Genomic DNA, 21,888 nt, shown 5'->3' with positions numbered 1-21,888 from the left:
CACATGTTTGGATTAATTATCTCTTTTTCCAGCCTTTTCTGACTATTTAAGACCCTCCCCAAACTTGTGAACAGCACTCATACATGGTCAACATGGGAAAGACAAAGGAGCATTCCAAGGCCATCAGAGACAAGTCGTGGAGGGTCACAAGGCTGGCAAGGGGTACAAAACCCTTTCCAAGGAGTTGGGCCTACCTGTCTCCACTGTTGGGAGCATCATCCGGAAGTGGAAGGCTTATGGAACTACTGTTAGCCTTTCACGGCCTGGACAGCCTTTGAAAGTTTCCTCCCGTGCCGAGGCCAGGCTTGTCCGAAGAGTCAAGGCTAACCCAAGGACAACAATGAAGAAGCTCCGGGAAGATCTCATGGCAGTGGGGACATTGGTTTCAGTCAATACCATAAGTAACGTACTCCACCGACATTGTGTCCGTTCCAGACGAGCCCATAAGGTACCTTTACTTTCAAAGCGTCATGTCAAGGCTCGTCTACAGTTTGCTCATGATCACTTGGAGGACTCTGAGACTGACTGGTTCAAGGTTCTCTGGTCTGATGAGACCAAGATCGAGATCTTTGGTGCCAACCACACACGTGAAGTTTGGAGACTGGATGGCACTGCATACGACCCCAAGAATACCATCCCTACAGTCAAGCATGGTGGTGGCAGCATCATGCTGTGGGGCTGTTTCTCAGCCAAGGGGCCTGGCCATCTGGTCCGCATCCATGGGAAGATGGATAGCACGGCCTACCTGGAGATTTTAGCCAAGAACCTCCGCTCCTCCATCAAGGATCTTAAGATGGGTTGTCATTTCATCTTCCAACAAGACAACGACCCAAAGCACACAGCCAAGAAAACCAAGGCCTGGTTCAAGAGGCAAAAAATCAAGGTGTTGCAGTGGCCTAGTCAGTCTCCTGACCTTAACCCAATTGAAAACTTGTGGAAGGAGCTCAAGATTAAAGTCCACATGAGACACACAAAGAACCTAGATAACTTGGAGAAGATCTGCATGGAGGAGTGGGCCAAGATAACTCCAGAGACCTGTGCCGCCCTGATCAGGTCTTATAAAAGACGATTATTAGCTGTAATTGCAAACAAAGGTTATTCCACAAAATATTAAACCTTGGGGTTGAATAATAATTGACCCACACTTTTATGTTTAAAATTTATAAAAATTTAACTGAGCAACAAAACTTTTTGGTTTGTAAGATTTATGCATCTGTTAATAAATCCTGCTCTTGTTTGAAGTCTCTAACTTATTTGCATCTTATTAAACCTGCTAAATCTGCAGGGGGTTGAATACTATTTGTAGGCACTGTATATAGTATATACCTGTATGTCATCTCCTCCTGTATATAGTATATATCTGTGTCATCTCCTCCTGTATATAGTATATACCTGTATGTCATCTTCTATATATAGCATATACCTGTGTGTCATCTCCTCCTGTATATAGTTTATACCTGTATGTCATCTCCTCCTTTATATAGTATGTACCTGTATGTCATCTCCTCCTCTATATAGTATATACCTGTGTGTCATCTCTCCTGTATATAGTACATATCTGTGTGTCATCTCCTCCTGTATATAGTATATACCTGTGTGTCATCTCCTCCTGTATTAGACCTCGTTCACACGTTATTTGCTCAGTATTTTTACCTCAGTATTTGTAAGCTAAATTGGCAGCCTGATAAATCCCCAGCCAACAGGAAGCCCTCCCCCTGGCAGTATATATTAGCTCACACTTACACATAATAGACAGGTCATGTGACTGACAGCTGCCGTATTTCCTATATGGTACATTTGTTGCTCTTGTAGTTTGTCTGCTTATTAATCAGATTTTTTTTTTTTGAAGGATAATGCCAGACTTTTGTGTGTTTTAGGGCGAGTTTCGTTTGTCAAGTTGTGTGTGTTGAGTTGCGTGTGGCGACATGCATGTAGCGACTTTTGTGAGATGAGTTTTGTGTGGCAACATGCGTGTAGCAACTTTTTGTGTGTCGAGTTGCATGTGACAGGTTAGTGTAGCAAGTTGTGTGCAGCAAGTTTTGCACATGGCGAGTTTTGCGCATGGCGAGTTTTATGTGTGGTGCCTTTTGAGTATGTGCAAGTTTTGTGTGAGGCAACTTTTGCATGTGTTGCAACTTTTGTGCATGTGGTAATTTTTCCGCGTGTGCAAGTTTTGCGTGTGGCGAGTTTTCTATGAGGTGAGTTTTGCACTTGTGGCGAGTTTTGCGTGAGCCTAGTTTTTGCATGTGGCGAGTTTTGCACGTGGCCAGTTTTGAGTGGCGACTTTTGTGTTTCGACTTTTATGTGGCGAGGTTGGTGTATGTGTGGTGAAATGTGTGCTGAGGGTGGTATATGTGTTCAAGCACGTGGTAGTGTGTGGCCCATTTTGTGTGTGTGTTCATATCCCCGTGTGTGGTGAGTATCCCATGTCGGGGCCCCACCTTAGCAACTGTACGGTATATACTCTTTGGCGCCATCGCTCTTGTTCACATCTGGCAGCTGTCAATTTGCCTCCAACACTTTGCCTTTCACTTTTCCCCATTATGTAGATAGGGGCAAAATTGTTTGGTGAATTGGAAAGCGTGGGGTTAAAATTTCACCTCACAACATAGCCTATGACGCTCTCGGGGTCCAGACGTGTGACTGTGCAAAATTTTGTGGCTGTAGCTGCGACGGTGCAGATGCCAATCCCGGACATACATACACACACACACACACACATACACACACACACATTCAGCTTTATATATTAGATTTCTAAAATGAGCAGAATTTAGCAGAAGAGAAGAGGCACCGGCCAACATAGCTACCATGATTTTCAGCAGACACTTATAGCAGAAGTCTTTCATTTGTGGCACACTGGTTGTTCAAAATTTGTCAAGTTTTATTAAGCCTATGTTTACACAATTCATGTGATTTTTTTTTACATCCTTTGAAAAATCAACAAAGCTGTGTTTTTAATGCATTTTTAAGAAAAATTGTGGCAAAAAATGCATTGTGTGAACACAGCTTAAAAGGTCCTCCCCTCTAATTTGTCTGCATATGAAATGCCAGGCTCAGACAAATTCACGTTACCGTCTTTTTCACATATGAGAAACAAAATGGCACATTTCTCATACATGTGTTAGCTCAGATTACCATCCGTCTTTAGCGTGTGCCATTTTTTACCATCAGTAAAAATCCGTTTTTTATCATGCAACCATGCAGCCTGCCATCCAGATGTAGCAGAGCTAGGCCCATCATGGGACAAACAGATTATCAGATTAAACAGGTGAGAAATATGGTTTGGTTTTTTTTAACTCTTTTGCAGAAGTTGATGGCCCCGGTGGAATGGGCGAGGTTGTAAGTATGGTTTAAATAAGATTTATTAAAGGAGTCTGTGTCATTCTTTCAATTAAATGACTTTTTTCTTGGTGTCTGTTTTTATACGATATGACTATGGGGTTAGTAATGGAGGCGTCTTATTGACACCTCTCCATTACTAACCTCGGGGCTTGATGTCACCTGACAATACAAAGGTGACATCAACCCCCCCACCCCAATTATCACTCACTTGCCACCGCTACAGTGTAATTGCGAAGAACAAGGCTAAATGATTTGCATCATTGGCTGATGTTTTTAGCCTGGGGGCCCAGTATCCCCTTCCTAGGCTATTAATATCAGCCAGCAACTGTCTCTGTCTGCATAGCCTTTTTTGGTTATTAATTATAGGGAGACCCTACCTCATTTTTTTTTAGGGTCCCCTATTTTAAAGGGACACTGTCACCTGAATTTGGGGGGAACAATCTTCAGCCACGGAGGCGGGGTTTTTGGGTGTTTGATTCACCCTTTCCTTACCCTTTCCAAGGAGTTGGGCCTACCTGTCTCCACTGTTGGGAGCATCATCCGGAAGTGGAAGGCTTATGGAACTACTGTTAGCCTTCCACGGCCTGGACAGCCTTTGAAAGTTTCCTCCCGTGCTGAGGCCAGGCTTGTCCGAAGAGTCAAGGCTAACCCAAGGACAACAAGGAAGGAGCTCCGGGAAGATCTCATGGCAGTGGGGACATTGGTTTCAGTCAATACCATAAGTAACGTACTCCACCTCAATGGTCTCCGTTCCAGACGAGCCAGTAAGGTACCTTTACTTTCAAAGCGTCATGTCAAGGCTCGTCTACAGTTTGCTCATGATCACTTGGAGGACTCTGAGACTGACTGGTTCAAGGTTCTCTGGTCTGATGAGACCAAGATCGAGATCTTTGGTGCCAACCACACACGTGACGTTTGGACACTGGATGGCACTGCATATGACCCCAAGAATACCATCCCTACAGTCAAGCATGGTGGTGGCAGCATCATGCTGTGGGGCTGTTTCTCAGCCAAGGGGCCTGGCCATCTGGTCCGCATCCATGGGAAGATGGATAGCACGGCGTACCTGGAGATTTTGGCCAAGAACCTCCGCTCCTCCATCAAGGATCTTAAGATGGGTCGTCATTTCATCTTCCAACAAGACATCGACCCAAAGCACACAGCCAAGAAAACCAAGGCCTGGTTCAAGAGGCAAAAAATCAAGGTGTTGCAGTGGCCTAGTCAGTCTCTTGACCTTAACCCAATTGAAAACTTGTGGAAGGAGCTCAAGATTAAAGTCCACATGAAACACCCAAAGAACCTAGATAACTTGGAGAAGATCTGCCTATGGAGGAGTGGGCCAAGATAACTCCAGAGACCTGTGCCGCCTGATCAGGTCTTATAAAAGACGATTATTAGCTGTAATTGCAAACATAGGTTATTCCACAAAATATTAAACCTAGGGGTTGAATAATAATTGACCCACACTTTTATGTTTAAAATTTATAAAAATTTAACTGAGCAACAAAACTTTTTGGTTTGTAAGATTTATGCATCTGTTAATAAATCCTGCTCTTGTTTGAAGTTTGAAGGCTCTAACTTATTTGCATCTTATTAAACCTGCTAAATCTGCAGGGGGTTGAATACTACTTGTAGGCACTGTATATATATCTACTCTATGTGTATATACTGTATGTAATCCATCCATTCTATCCTGTCGGCTCCTGCTGTAATTTTATACTACGTGGCTGCTGAATGGCCAGCTTTTCTTCTATCTACAGTAGGTAATTTATATACATATATATGTGTGTGTCACTCTCATCTATATATCTATGTATTCTATGTGTATATATATCAATTCTATCTATTCTAACCTGTCACGCTGTGGTTTTACTGTGCGCGGCAGATGAATTGCCGGCTTCTCAAAGGACATCGGTGCGTAAAAATCGGAGACCACTCGCATGGTCCGAGTGCTGTGCGATGTTTTTCTCGCATTCACAGGCTTGCATTGGTGAGTCTTGGCATATAATCGATGCATGCTGTGATTTTACACGCACGTCGAATGCGCCTGAGGAAAAAAAAACACTGATGTAAGCTGCCCCATAGATTAACACTGGTCCGAGTGCTATGTGACGTTTTCTCACATAGTACTTGGCCTTATTCTATGGTTGTGTGACTCCGGCCTAATAGAAACACATCACCACTGCTAATTTTGGCTTAAAAATACTGAGGTAAAAAAAAACCTCACCAAATCCTTAATGTGTGCATGAGGCCTATGTGTGTTTTCTGTGCCTTTTTATTTGGGCAAGTACAGTTACTTAAAGAAAAAAGGCAAAACATCAGCTGACTAAAGGTTTCCAAATAAAAACAAGGATTTTTTCTTTCTACAATTTACCGTCACACAGTGGCATTTTGATCGCTACGACGGCACGATCCGTGACGCTCCAGCATCGTAACAATATCGCTCCAGCGTCGTAGACTGCTGTCACACTTTGCAATGTACGACGCTGGAGCAATAATTTCATGACGTATGTGCGATGTAGAAGCCGTTGGTTACTATGCGCACCATCGTATACAATATCGTGCACACCTTTGTTACACCATGCGATCATGCCGCCACAGCGGGACACTAGACGACGAAAGAAAGTTTCAAACGATCTGCTACGACGTACGATTCTCAGCGGGGTCCCTGATCGCAGGAGCGTGTCAGACACTGCGAGATCGTAACTATATCGCTGGAACGTCACGGATCGTGCCGTCGTAGCGATCAAAATGCCACTGTGTGACGGTACCCTAAGGGGTCGAACAGACAAGCATTCTAATCAGGTTTGTGCCACGGACCCAATTATGAGTCAGAGTGCAATTTCACATGGCCAATTTTCCACATGGACCATAGAAAAACTGCCGACGTGACTGTCTGAGTTTCAGTACGGCCGTCTGAACCCGGCCTAAGAAACAATTTTAAGTAAACCGAAAAGTAAGGCTAGGTTCACACTTGCACTGAAGACTAAAGTCAATGGGGTCTGTTTGGGAACGTGTTTTATTTAAACAAGTTCTGTTTTTCTAAAGCGAGGAGCAAGCAAAAAAGGTAATGGAGATATGCTAAAAAGATGCTGCATAACATTGTATTGCACCTATAGAAAATGATTCGCCCCAAAACTATGCAGATTTCATAGTGTGGTTACCATGGCCGATGTCGCAGGCCAGTTGCACTGGTTACTTGTGTCTCAGTGACACACCTCAATGTCTCTTGATTGGAAAATAATCACTGTTGTGTGGGCGGCCTGAAGAATTTCATGTATTTACAACTTGTCTGCAAGCCGAGAACATAAAAGCCTCAAGTTTCCATAATCTCATTCTCCTGATGACGAGGAGAGAGAAAGTGCCTCCTATTTGCTGTCAATGAGCGCTGAATAATATACAGCTGTTAAAACTCAAGTCTTAACCCTGCACTGACAGCTGACATCTGACCACCTTCAGCATGTATGAGAATTCGTAATGGATCTCTATCGTTTTGATTTTTATGCTGATCTTATTCAATGAATGAAATATCACTGATGCAAATGAATTTCAGATACAAATAATAATTGATTTCAGGTCTAAAAATGACTGGATCGCTCTCGTGTAACCAGTTCTCCTGGTTCTTTTTTTGTGTCATATTCATCTTCTTATTTGCTTGTTTCTTTATTAAAGTGACTTTTTTATGTGTGTTTTTTTAGTTTGCCATTGTGTGGGGGAGTTTAGGATTTCCAGATGTTTTCTCCTAATCTAATTCATCATTTGCAACTTTTCACAAACATACTCCAGTATTACCCTCCGACCCTGGACCCGGGAGTAATTTAATGTGCACCAGAATTTTTTGTGCAGTTTTGTAAAATATGCATCTTTTGCATTAAAAAGGCTAAAAATGGATAAAGACATAAAAAAATAAAAATAAAAAAAAAACATTTTTGCCTTTGCACAAAAGTCATGATCCATGTGCACTTTGAAGAATTATGCAAGCAAAACAGCAACGAATACGTCAATACATACAAAAAATGTGTCTTAAAAAAACTGCAAAAGGTTGAATGGGGGCGATAATCTATTCGGTGTATAAAAGCTAGTTCTGCTAATTATCACCACAGGGAGTAAGTAATAAAATTGATAACGTATAATGCAGTGGTTTGTAGTTTTTTTTTTTTTTTTTTATATGAAGTAGGACCCGGCCTGCATCCAAAATGCGCTGTAGCCTGAAACACAATGTTTGCTTTTTATTGGTTGCATTTCTCTTGAACAATCGAAAGATATGTCCTTGTTTCTTAACTCAATCCACTGATGTCAATACTAGTGATAGATCTACAACTGGCAACAGCCACACCAAAAATGACAAAACTATATTTTTGCACAGATAGATGTTGGGCATCCGACCTGCACAACTTAACGTGTGGGTCATGTCTGACCTATACATTGCTATATACAGCTGTATTCCCATGCCAAACACTTAACGGCATATCACAGGATAAGCCAGAAATGTGATACACCAGAACTATCTACCTCCTTCTGCCCCGCACCATTTACACGGAGCTGTGTCAAGGGAAGAACAAGGAGAACTGAGTGTCTGTTCTATCACTCCATGAGACTTATAGTTCTCTAGAGAATGGGGTCCTATCTTGTGCTGCTCTAAATAAAGAAATGGCTGCTTTGTCCCTGACTAGCGGATTCGTTGTCCCTGACTAGGATCCATCTGTATGATCAGTGCAGGGCAGGCATGAATCCTGGAGAACATGAAATGCAGCTTCCTGTCGGCATGACAGGACACAGCAGGCATTACTAAAGGCGGCCAAAACCTTGGATCATGTTGGAAGACCAGAATCCAGTCTGTTGAATTTCTGCAGCCAATCCTTTTGTTCTCTGCGAAGCGGCTGTAAGAGGGGTCTGGCAGTGTCTCTCTCATAGAGAACAGCCCCTACTAGAGTCCTGGTTGCTAGTGAATCAGGTACCGGTTCTTCTTGTTGCGGTGCCGCTCTGATACTCACTGCGCTAATCTTATCTCCTCTGCTATATAATTTATAGTTTCAGAAATTATTTTATGTATATTATTAAAGTCCTTTACTTTACGTAAAAACCAATTTTCTGATGAAATTAGCCAGAGAAATTCCTTCAGCTATACAATAATGGCAAAAATAGAAGCAGATCCCCAATTGAAAAAATAGATGGAGACTTCAGCACCAGGGTGATACATTTGTGCCTATTTTTTGTCTTGTTTTTCTTGTTTAAAGCGTCTTTTTTGTGACAAATACATTAATTTAAATTGCATCTTTTTAAATTATTTTTCACTGATTTGTCTGTTGTGTTTTTTTTTGTCTGATCACCATTTTGGGCTTGGTTTTTGTAATCGAATGTTTGCCGCTGATTCATTATTTTCAACTTTTAAAAAAGTCACAAAATCTTGCGGCATAAGTACTCTATTTCTTTTCTGAATAAGGTTTTGAATGCCAGAAATTTTTGTGCAAATCTTATAAAGTTGCGTGAGACATTTTAACGAATCGTGCAACTTTAGTTTAAAAAAAAAAGAGTGTAAAATGTAGAAACAATGTGAGCAGAAAACGGAACCTGCTATGTTGGAAATGTTGTCTGATCTGCAGACACGGTGTTATGGAGCAGGAGGAGCATTTTTGTGGGAAAAGGTTCAGTAAAATATGTATTTTATTCTTTGAAATCCCTGGTGTTCGTATGCATAGCTGTCCAGTGGGCGGTTCTACTCAGTGATTGTCAGCTTGCCTGTATGACTGTGCATGCAGAGATAGCTGTCAATCTCTGAGTAGGACCGCCAACTGGACTCTTATGCATACGGACAGGGATTTCAATGAATGAAATGCAAGTTATACGAAATTTAAAATAAACAAAAAACACATCATTCTGCTCCGCTCCTCCTTCTCTACCATGCTGTCCACAGATCGGACCACATGTACAATGTGACAGGTGCCCTTTAAGCCTGTTGGTGCAGAAACCTCTAGACACCCAGCATTAATTTCTTTAACCTACACCACCAAGGATCCGGCCATCAACACCTCCACTACTGGAGAGCAACAGGGAAACTGGAATTGACTCTTCCAAAAGAAAACCTAGACCACCAGGAAAGCAAACATTGTTCTCTCCTATTCCGCACAGACATGAACCCCTCCTCTGCTCTGGACCACCAGGGAAGACTGAAGTCTTAAATCTTAGATCAAATAAAATATTTCAATTAAGACTTTAGTTTTCTTTCGCTGGTTGTTTATCGGTTCTGTTCTCCAACTAAGTGTAGCGGTGCCTGCTCAAAACAATAAATGGGAACATACATTCTAGAAAAAGTTCTAAAACTTGCCAGTGCTCATAAGCTTTGTAGGAAAAACACACAAAGGAAAATTTCTGTGACATTTCCCTCCAGCATCGGAAGAGTGAGCAGTGATAGATTCCTTCTGTTTGTGTTCTGCATACATGCCAAAAAACAAAGCCATATTTGCTATATTTTTTTCTCATTCTTTGCTCTGTCCCAAAACTTCCTCCCACTCCTGTCGCTCGTCCAAATACGACAATCCGCGGTGGCCAAGCTCCAAAGAAAATAAACTTGGCTATAGAAATCTGCTCAACGTGCATGTAAACACAAACAGGTATGGAGTATCTGGCCGAACACTTCATTTATAGTGGTACCGGAGAGAGGCGATACATGGAGGGGTAGAAAGTCAAATTTTACAGTAAATAAGTCCTGCAAGACCCAATCGGGATACATTTGTTTCAACAACAACACAACAGCAAAATATTGGATTAGTTTCGCTAACAATTAGTCCCGAGTCTAACAATTAGCACTTTCTCTCAGCTTTCATATCTATCACATTGATTTATAATAAGTCCGGCCTGATTTGATTTCTTACTCATAACGGTAATATATGAGGAGCACAAAACTCCCACAATCTGTGCGGCCTGCACAGCACTAACTTCAGAAATGAAGACTAAGTTCCATGCTCTCCTAGAGTATTAGAACAGGTGACTCATAAAGCGAATATTAAAACTGTACAACATGGCTTCAAGAGATTGGGAATAATTTTTATACATGAGACTATTCATAAGGTAAGGCATAACCTCCCAATTACTGGGGGTCTGACCTTTGGGACCCCCACTGACCACGAGAACCAGGTTCCCTATGCGAAAGAAGCTGAGCTCAATCATACGAACTGCCGCTCCATTCATTCTTCCGTGAGTGCCGAAGATCAGCCGACAGCAGAACAAAGTTATCTCTGGTGGTTCGATTCAAAATGAATGGAGTGGCAGTGCACATGATCGGGGCCCTAGTTCAATGTTGTCAGAGTACAAAATACAGGCCCCCTAGGTTTGTATAAAAGCATAAAAAATGTTCTGTTATTTTTAATAGATTACATAGAATGCATAGAGGCACCAAGGCAATCATGTTTCACAATGAACATTGACCAGTTAGCTATTGAATTACACTTTTATGTAGTTGCAAAATCCCAGGGCTCCCTGAAAAAGCTTTAGCGGAACATATATCAGAGTGGGAGGCTCCACCTATTGCTGATAGGTGGCCAGGCGGGCACGGCTGAAGAGCAGGACAGGTATACAGGATACAAGTACTGGGACCTGGGAACTAGCAAGTGTGTTAGACATATAAACAAAGGTTGCTCAGGCACTTCCATGCTGGAGGAGATGCCTGAAAGAGTAGGAGTCCTCCAACAATTGTCTGGGGACATTTTAGAGAAGCGTGTGCAGCCCTTTTAAGAGAGAGGAAACGTGCGCGCCCTAAGCACAGTGCCCGGGGATCTGCGTACAGTGTGCGCACCTCAGATTATGCAAATAACACTCAAGTCAAACTCGGTCATGGCTTGATCCAAATGTCAGTGCACTGTGTTCTCACATGAGAGATTCTCAGCACAGGTGCCGAGTACAAGGAGAAAGTCATTTCTCCATCTCCTCCATTGCCGGCGTCTATGGTAATGTTTCACACGCACCCATAGACTTGTATGAGCGCATGCCATTCTATTCTTGGAGGCTCACGCAGCATGCGCTGATTGTTTTTTCATGCCGAATCAGCATGAGAAAATAATCCCTTATCTGCACTGTCCCAGAGTATAACAGTGTGCCGAGTGCCATCCGATAAAACATTGGATTGCACACAGCCATGTAACACGCTCGTCTAAGGCAAGATCCTATCAGCTTAGTAGTAAAATCCTTGGGCTGGGAGATGCACTGGAGCAATACAACAACCCCCCATCTGATCTCAGAGTGCACACACAGGAGTCCTTTTCTCCACAAGTATAAAATACGTGAATATCAAAATAGCATCAGGTGTTGTTGCCTATAAATTATATTACATAGTAACATAGTTATTAAGGTTGAAGGAAGTCCATCTAGTTCAACCCATAGCCTAACCTAACATGCCCTAACATGTTGATCCAGAGGAAGGCAAAAAAAACCCATGTGGCAAATAGTAAGCTCCACATTGGGGAAAAAAATTCCTTCCCGACTCCACATACGGCAATCAGACTAGTTCCCTGGATCAACTCCCTATCAAGGAATCTAGTGTATATACCCTGTAACATTATACTTTTCCGGAAATGTATCCAGTCCCCTCTTAAATTTAAGTAATGAATCACTCATTACAACATCATATGGCAGAGGAGTTCCATAGTCTCACTGCTCTTACAGTAAAGAATCCGCGTCTGTTATTACACTTAAACCTTCTTTCCTCCAGACGTAGAGGATGCCCCCTTGTCCCTGTCTCAGGTCTATGATTAAAAAGATCATCAGAAAGGTCTTTGTACTGTCCCCTCATATATTTATACATTACAATAAGATCACCCCTTAGTCTTCGTTTTTCCAAACTAAATAGCCCCAAGTGTAATAACCTATCTTGGTATTGCATCCCCCCCAGTCCTCTAATAACTTTGGTCGCTCTTCTCTGCACCAGCTCTAGTTCAGCTATGTCTTTCTTATACACCGGAGACCAGAACTGTGCACAGTATTCTAAGTGTGGTCGAACTAGTGACTTGTATAGAGGTAAAATTATGTTCTCCTCATGTGCATCTATGCCTCTTTTAATGCATCCCATTATTTTATTTGCCTTTGTAGCAGCTGCCTGACACTGGCCACTGAATAGGAGTTTGTCATCCACCCATACACCCAGGTCTTTTTCATTGACGGTTTTGCCCAGAGTTATAGAATTAAGCACATAGTTATTCATCTTATTACTTCTACCCAAGTGCATGACCTTACATTTATCCCCATTAAAGCTCATTTGCCATTTATCAGCCCAAGCTTCTAGTTTACATAAATCATCCTGTAATATAAAATTGTCCTCCTCTGTATTGATTACCCTGCAGAGTTTAGTGTCATCTGCAAATATTGAAATTCTGTTCTGAATGCTCCCTACAAGGTCATTAATAAATATGTTAAAAAGAAGAGGGCCCAATACTGACCCCTGTGGTACCCCAATGCTAACCGCGACCCAGTCCGAGTGTGCTCCATTAATAATCACCCTTTGTTTCCTATCCCTGAGCCAGAAATCTTACAGTGACCATATGAAACATTATTTTGAAAAAAAGTAATGACAGTTGTGCTATCACTGTCATAATATACTATTCTGATGCAAGTTTTGTGGATCCATCATTGTATCTGACATCAAAAGATGAAGCAAGTAGTGAGGAGCATAACATGGTCGAATAACGTCTTATCTGAGTATGCTCTGGTGTTATCAGAGTATCTTCGACATGATCGTATATTATGTTCAAGTCCCTGCGGCTGCATGATTTGCAGCTGTTACCAGCCTGAATGTGGGGATTCCCTAACAAACAGGCAATCCCCACATGTGTTGCGGCTGTCTAACAGCCACAAATCATGCAGCCGCAGGGACTCGAACATAATATACGATCACTTTGGAGATACCCGGATAACCCCTGAGCATGCTCAGATAAGACGTTATTCGAGCACGTTCGCTCCTCACTAGCAGCAAAATACGATTCATCTGAAGATACCAGTAATGCAGCCATCCATGTAGTTTCACTCCCATAGCAAACAGAAATGAATGAATGCGGGTAGAATTTACATGTATGCATAGGAGGAGACTGAGCAGCGTATAACGGAGAACAGAAGGCAACCCAGTAAGGCAAAGGTGCACATTAATACCACGCTCTCCTGTCAAGTTATGCGTAGGGGTTTTTGTCAAAATTCCCAAAAAACTAGATTCCAATGGAAACCCAGACAGATCTATTCCCATAAATTAAGCCGTAGGAGTCACTGTCTGGCCTGGTCTAACAAGTTTATTGTAAGTTGGAAAAAGAAGAATACAGTCAGCAGAGAGGTTAGAAAGTGACTGTCTGCTTCATTTAAAGAAGCACTCCTCCTCCCATCAAAGTTACTATCTTCTTAATATATTGCACTCATCATATTATATAGCACTGTGTACTTACAATTGCTCATTTTGCCTTTTTCCTCGGCTAATTCTTCTCTTTTCCATTAGATCTATAACATCATGTGATTAAAAACTGACTAGCTGAATCCTTCTAAGCTCTATGTAAAAACAGGAGGTAAATTTTCCTAGTATGAGTTATAAATCACTGCAAAAGTCTATGTTGGGGGGAGGAGGGAACAGCTGGGTCAGGAGGTGAAAAGGGGAATGATTCATGTAGGGCAAAGAGACTTCCTGATTCTACATTTAGCTGGGTAGAAAGGCAAAATGAGCAATTGTAAGTACACAGTGTTATTATTATTATTATGCATTTTTATAGCGCCATTTATTCCATGGCGCTTTACATGTGCTGTATAATGTGATGACTGTAATATATTAAGAGGATAAAAACGTTGATCAGAGTGCTTCTTTAAATGAAAGGTAGAAGTGGAACACAACAGTGGATGTAAGGTACTGAAGGCTATTTTAGTAAATACCGTATTTTCCGGCGTATAAGACGACTGGGCGTATAAGACGACCCCAAGCTTTTCCAGTTAAAATATAAAATCTTCTCAAAAGTTGGGGGTTGTCTTATATGCCGGGTGTCGTCTTACAGGGTGGGTGCGGAGCAATCTGCGGTCGACGTATATAGTGGGGGGGGAGTGGTCCCGATGACGAGGTGAGGGAGCGCCTCACCAGGAAGGTGTAAGTGAAGCAAACTGTCAGCGTCTGGGATGCCAGGGGTATGCAAAAAAGAGAGAGAGCGGTGCTGTGCCTAGAAAAACACTCCTCTTTCACTAATCTGGCTCGCCCTTGTATCCTATTATCTCCTTCTCTGCCTCTGCTTCACTTACACCTTCCCGGTGAGGCGCCCCCTCACCTCGTCATTGGGACCGCTCCCCCCACAATATGCGGCGACCGCAGATTACTCCGCACCTGCCCTATAAGAAGACACCTGGCGTATAAAACGATACCCGACTTTTGAGAGAATTTTCAGGAGTTAAAAAGTAGACTTATACGCCAGAAAATACAGTACTTACATTTTTATCAAATATCAATCCTGGTGCATCTTTACAAAGGGAAGCATCCATGCCCAGAGTGACAATAACAGTGAATGGCTAGTGTCAGATTTTGACACCGTGACTTATTAAACCCAGGCTAAAAGTATTTCTCTTATAAATGTCAAATCATTCAAATAGTTATTTAATGGGAAATACAATTACTCACTAAATCAGACATGTCAGGAGAGCGGAGAGGTCCACTTTAAAGCCAGATATATATCAAGGTACCATTGTGTACAGCTTCCTATGACCTGCATGCCCATATAGACGCCCTAGGAAGGTTCATCTTACTGACTGGTGCCCTCTAATGTGTGGTCCACAGGCTCATGAGATATAAATCCAATACTGAATGCACCCGTCATCCTACACATCATAACCATAAACACAAAACTCTGCAATGTCAGTAGGACTTTTTGGAAGGAGCTATTTTATATATGACATGGACATAAATGGAAACTTTCCAGGAGCAATAATGGTCACTTGCATCAAGAAAATATCGCAAAGAAACAGGGAAATATTTAGTCTGATTCCTGACCAACGTACTATATAAACACACCCTTTTGTATCTTGCCAATTATTTCCATTGGGACATATGGGGGAAGGCGATGTGCGTGGACTGGATTAGATTAAAAGAAAATACGAAACTTGCTGCCCAGAATGAAGTGAACGCTGATACATCGCAGAACGTGTAGAGAAGATTTAGAAGAGTTTGGATATAGGAGATTATCCACTAAAATAAGATATTCCCTAAGAACAATATGAAACATTTCTGCAAGTTCATCAAAAATTGTCCCTCAAAAGTTTTTTTTTTTTTTTAATTCACGGGAGATAAATTCAAATGTGCAAAGATTGTGCGATGAGAAAAGGTGAGCTTTAGTAAATTCCCGATATAAGGAATTTGGCCACAAAGAAGCATTTTCCTTCCAACCTTACTATCGAGGATCAACGTCACTTAAGGTGGAAGCTTGAAGTCTTCCATCAGACTCAGCTCTGATTGTGAGCAGATATTTATGAGGACGTACAGCAAACATATCAATTATTAAACACTGAGTCCCATGCAGTTGATGCTAGTTTGTTTCTGTATAGACTCTTAAAGTGGTTGTCCACTACTAGGACAACCCCTTCTTGATCTAAATGTTTGGCCCCGATAAAATAAAAAAAACCCTATACTCACCTCCCGCGCCGGCGCCGTAGCAGCAGTGTCGGCACTTGCGGTCATTGTGACATGTGAGCACTGCGCCCAATCAGCACTGGCGTCACTGTCCCCGCCTTCAAATGAATTAAACATGAAGAGGAAGTGAGAGATCAGCCGCAGCCGGGAGCCCTGACTTCCTCTTCATGTTCATTTCCTCCGAAGGTGGGGACAGTGACGCCAGTGCTGATTGGGCGCCGGGGTCACGTGTCACAACAACAGCACTGGAGCCCTGGGACCGCGAGTGAAGACACCACTGGAAAGGCGCCAGAACGGGAGGTGAATAAGTGGTTTTATTTTACTGGGGCCAAACCCCAATGGACAACCACTTTAAGGAAGGACATTTTATCAATTTTTTTATTTTTTTATGGTGTTACATGTAAGTACTTTTTATATTCCCAAAAAATTATAACCAGAAGAATTTTGCTATGTGTAAAATCATTGCAATCCTGAATGATGTAACATAATTGTATACAGGAGATTATGATGCAGTTTAAAGGGAATCTGTTATCAGGATTTCATATTACTTATATGTGCACGTAGCGCTTTCAAAGACAAGTCCAGCAATACTTTTACATGGTCAGTCTGTTCCTCCATTACTGAGAAACCAGAATTTGAATTGATATATAAATGAGACTGAAGAGCTATTTGTAGATCTGAAGCCTCTGTCACTCCAGCTCTTTTCCCTGCCCAGTACCAGAATCTGTTAGTTCGGGGGATGAAATCCTGCTGACAGTTTCCTTGTAATTTTATTGGTGGACCATAGGTCATTGTTTGTAGTCTGCAAATTAAGTTACAATAATGATAATAGTTATATATTTTTTTATTTCTATGGGGCCAAAGAATTCAACAGCACTTTAAAATTTAAAGGTGACAAGTACAGACAAGAAAACACAAAACATTCAACACATTACAAGAGGACTGACGGTCCTGTTCGCTTACAATCTATGAGTAAATCGAATGGCCACAAAGGGTAAAAACATTTGGGTACTTGTCGTACGTGGTCCAGCCATCATTGTAATAAATTGGGGCATTCAAATAATGCTGCATGAACCAGGCATCCGCCAGTATCTGTATAACTGAAGATACAAAGTGCTACTGAGTGGATGGAGGAAGTGGGGACAGATGAAAGGAAGGACCAGATTCTGAAGAAAAGTTAAGAAGGGAGAACAGGGAATAGTTATGAGGTGATAGGCTAATCTACAAAAGTGCATTTTTAGGATACAGTTAAAACAGTGGATACTGGGAATTAAGTGGATTGCCAGGGGTAGTGCATTCCAGGGAACTATTGCAGCAGTAGAGAAGTGTTGGAGACAGGAAAGGGTGGTTAGGATTATACAGGATGTTAGTGTTCATTAGCAGAACTGAGAGCACCTGTAGGGTTTGAGATAGAGATGAGGGAGGAGATGTAGGGCAGTACAGAACTGTGGAGAACTTTGTGGGCTAGAGTGATACATTTATATTGTACTCTATAGTGGCTGGCTAACCAGTGCAATGACTGGCACAGATTGGAGGCGTCTGAAATAAGCCATGGGTAATGAAAGTAATCTGAGCTGCTGGATAATGACAAGCTGTGATAGAAATTGAATAATGGCTTATTTTCAACGCGTTTCAGAGTCACTCCAACTCCTTCAGGACACCCATAATATTCTTTTAAGGTGTTTTTATTTTTCTAAGCTGAACATGTTCAAAATTATTAGCCTCTATTGATATTTTAAAACATTTGTAGAGTAATATTATATTAAATTGTGTAACATGTAATCCCTTAAAACGTAAATTTATTAATATATATTAAAATACCATTTCCCAGTGAGACAAAGAAATACAAAATGATTTTGTATTTCTTTGTCTCACTGGGAAATGGTATTTTAATATATATTAATAAATTTACGTTTTAAGGGATTACATGTTACACAACTTATTATTCTCCCTAGGTTACATATTTTTTCTTTTGTACATGTAATATTATATTAAAGAAAGCTGTATAGGATATTTGCGCTAAAAAAAAACTATATGAAGCCATAAATAGTTAAAATTCTAGGTGGTCATATCAACAAGATACCACATACAGGACTGTAAATTAACAAAATGTGATTACCTTAATATCAAGAAAGAGGGGTTCTGCGTCCAGTGGTAGCATGCGGAAAGGTCCTTCACTGATATGCTATGAACCTTGTGTCTGGAGACTTCTCTTGATCTCTGTTCCGGTAATGTCCAATTTCCGCATGCTACCAATGGACGCAGATCCCCTCTTTCTTGATATTAAGGTAATCACATTTTGTTAATTTACAGTCCTGTATGTGGTATCTTGTTGATATGATCACCTAGAATTTTAACTATTTATGGCTTCATATAGGGTTTTTAGCGCAAATATCCTATACAGCTTCGTTAATTAACTACCTTTGGGACGATTGGGAGTGGTTTCGTCCATATATTTGCTGCTTATTTACCTGAAGCAATTAAGCAGCGCCGTCTGGTCTATTTTTAGATATAATATTATATTAGTATTTTATTTATTTTTTTACATCTATCCAAAAAATCTTATTTGCTTTTGAAGAATCTCAAAATATTCTACTAAACCAAAATAATAATAAATATGATAAGAGTATTTTTTTTCTAAAAATCTAAAGATTGCCCGTTAACATAATACTTTATTACGTCTTCTAAAAACTTGTTAAAAATCAGCAAATAAGACCTATAATTTATAAACAGCTGATGGGGCGCTTCTTTTCTCTGGCTGAGTTAGGAAGAAGTGAATTTTCCAATTTTATGGCTAGAAGACAGCAGGTGTTTGTATCTCACTGAAGCCCGCAGCCTTTTTTCTCGTTCTCCCAACATCTGCTTTTACTTGTGAAATATCCATAATAAAAAAAACACCCCCTGAAACAGGAGACGGAGGTCTTCTTACTAACCGGCTGCAGGACGCGGGATGTGCTGCAGTTGCCGGGGTACTGACAGACAACACAAGCAAACAAGTGACACACGTGTCGATGCTATGCCCTGCCCCTGCTTCCAATTATTTGCTTGCAGCCTCCATCACATCTTGAACGTTTCATTGCTTTATGGCTAACATCTTTTACAGATTACAGAATGATATGTTACAGGGACCACTACTGTCACCAAGTAGCAAAAGCAAAGCGAGCGCTCCGTGTGCCACGAAAGATCACTTTGCGTGGGAAGCATTTCTACACAAATAGCGCATCGCTGGCTGCATCTGCATCATTCGCCAAGAGGCTATTTACTCAAGCGTATTTAAAAAAAATCAAAAACAGATCAAGGGGATCAAGATCAATAAATTTGAGATAAATATTATGTAGTCCTCAGAAAAAAATTGTAATAGTATAGATCAATCCGAGGACATCAAAAAGTCAATTTGCCAATAGTATCTTTTTATTGTAGAAGACCAGACATACAGTAAGCCAACGTTTCAGCCAAAGTTGGCCTTTATCAAGGCGTTAATCTACAGAAGCATAGTAGTAAGAAAATCAGAATTAATAAATGCATCAAAAAAATTAACAAATACATCAAATAACTGTATAGATGTGCTGGTCAAAAAAAACAAATCAAAAGTAAATAAAATACATATTCACCTAATAATATCTAAACAAGATTCCATAAACAAGTATCACAGTACCTGCGCATAATGCATCTATATATTTGATAACACCATCGATATATACAGAGAGCGACATCACCACCGCCATAAAGAAAACCACAATAATAATATAATCTCTTGTAGCTACCAAAAACTAATATGGCCAAACAGTGTGTGAACCCCTACTTATATATAATCATAAGTATATAGGACAAAAGAAAAAAGGAAAGAGATAAATCATACATGGGATGTATTGTGGTTTTCCTTATGGCGGTGGTGACGTCGCTCTCTGTATATATCGATGGTGTTATCAAATATATAGATGCATTATGCGCAGGTTCTGTGATACTTGTTTATGGAATCTTGTTTAGATATTATTAGGTGAATATGCATTTTATTTACTTCTGATTTGTTTTTTGACCAGCACATCTATACAGTTATTTGATGTATTTGTTCATTTTTTTGATGCATTTAATAATTCTGATTTTCTTACTACTATGCTTCTGTAGATTATCGCCTTAATATAGGCCAACTTTGGCCAAAACATTGGCTTACTGTATGTCTGGTCTTCTACAATAAAAAGATACTATTGGCAAAATGACTTTTTGATGTCCTCGGATTGATCTATACTATTAAAAAAAAAAATCATCCATTTTTCATCCAGAAAAACATGGGCGATTTTTCATCTGTATTGTCATCCGTTTTTAAACTTCGGCAGTGAATAAAATTGACAAGACCAAAAACGGTTTCCTATGTTAACAAGAGCATCGTATTCATAAAAATCAGACACTACACAGTTAATCCGTATGGGATCCGATCTCTTCTGCGCACCCATAGATTGGAAAAAGGCGAAATATGGAAGAGTCTGTGTAAAAAAAACAAGCAAAGCAAAAAACGATCATTCGAAAAGCTCAATTAAATAACATTGTTATGAGTACCGTAGTATTTTTAGTGTTGGGAAACCTCAGTAAAGGCGGAGAACATTAAAAAACAAATTACTTTCCTGTTTCATGTGTCAAGTTCCTTATCCAAGTTCAGATTTTGGCTAGAACTCTCAGGAAAACAACGATGTTGTTAGTGGTATAATACAAAAATAAAGTCAATAAAAATGATATTTTGTTATTTTCGATTGTTTTGGAGCTTTCCCTTTCCTCTCAGCCTCCTGAGTTCCTCCTCATTGCCGGCAGACCCTGTGTTTTTGTTTTGGGTTAAGGTTCAGCAAAGCTTTTCACTTAATCAAAACAAGAAAGCGTTTCCTCTTCTCCTTGTCCCCAGACAAGATGACATCTTTCCGGTGTTTTCTAGTCAGTAGAAAAGTTAATAACTATGTTATTGAACTAGAGAGTCATATCAGAAAACCATCCAGCTGTATTTTTATGTGGAAATGACATTCACAGTGGAGGAGAATAATATCTCATAAACAAGAAAATTATTTTTTTCTTTTTTTTTTTTTGTTGCTTTTTTTATGGTTATTGAAAATATTCAGTTTATAAAAGTTGGGTGATAAAAGGTGCTAGAAAGGAGTTACCGTAATAAGGATTGTACACTTGAATTTAGAGAATATTTCAATACCAATGTGAACGCTGAAGTACATTTTATAAGAACTTCCTCATACCAAGAACTAAATGAACCGAAGTTCCAATATACTGATACATATACTGTAAATGATAATCTTATGGATGCGCTAAATTATTGAGAAATCAAAAGACATGGGCTCTGATGGGAGACGTGCAGAATCCCAGGGAGACCAATAGAAGTGCAATGCAACTCCAATAATAAAATCACAAATGTATTCAAACATATTTACAAGAAAATTTCATGCAAAGTAGTAACAAGTTCCTCTCAGATGCTACGGCACAGTGGTATCAAAACCAATTAAACATCTATTGTAAATCATCAGAATAAGAGTAAAGAAGGTTGAAATCCAAATTTTTTATTTTAGGAACACTCTAGACTATTAGTCATGTATGTATTCAGTGAGTATTGCCAGTGCAAAAATTTGTCATATGCATGATTATAGACATATAGCAAGAGATGGCCTCAAGATTGTCCCAAAAAAACATGTATTGATATTGTCAAAGTATGTCAGGTGTAACAAAGGATTAAAAAATCTCCCCAAATAATAGCTAAAAAATAATAAATAAATAGGGTAGAAATGTAAAGTGCTAGTGCAAAATACCTCTATAATATAATATGAGCCTAGGCTGCTCATGTTTTTCATCCATGACACATGTATAGAGCACGGCTAAGTCAGGAATAGTGGGACTTTGCTGCTCTGTGAATGGAGCCGCTTTTTTTC

General features: G+C 40.3%; 1 protein-coding gene across 2 annotated transcripts in view; it reads right to left on the bottom strand.

The window, feature by feature from the left end:
• LOC138641956 (mitogen-activated protein kinase kinase kinase 3-like) overlaps positions 1-21,888 on the bottom strand; it is a 211,503-nt gene that overhangs the window by 74,422 nt on the left and 115,193 nt on the right. The window lies entirely within an intron of this gene.

This window comes from Ranitomeya imitator, chromosome 6 (assembly GCF_032444005.1).
Source record: "Ranitomeya imitator isolate aRanImi1 chromosome 6, aRanImi1.pri, whole genome shotgun sequence".
Lineage (NCBI taxonomy): Eukaryota > Metazoa > Chordata > Amphibia > Anura > Dendrobatidae > Ranitomeya > Ranitomeya imitator.
The sequence above is the reverse complement of the archived record's forward strand: the minus strand, read 5'-3'. Positions and strand labels throughout refer to the sequence as shown.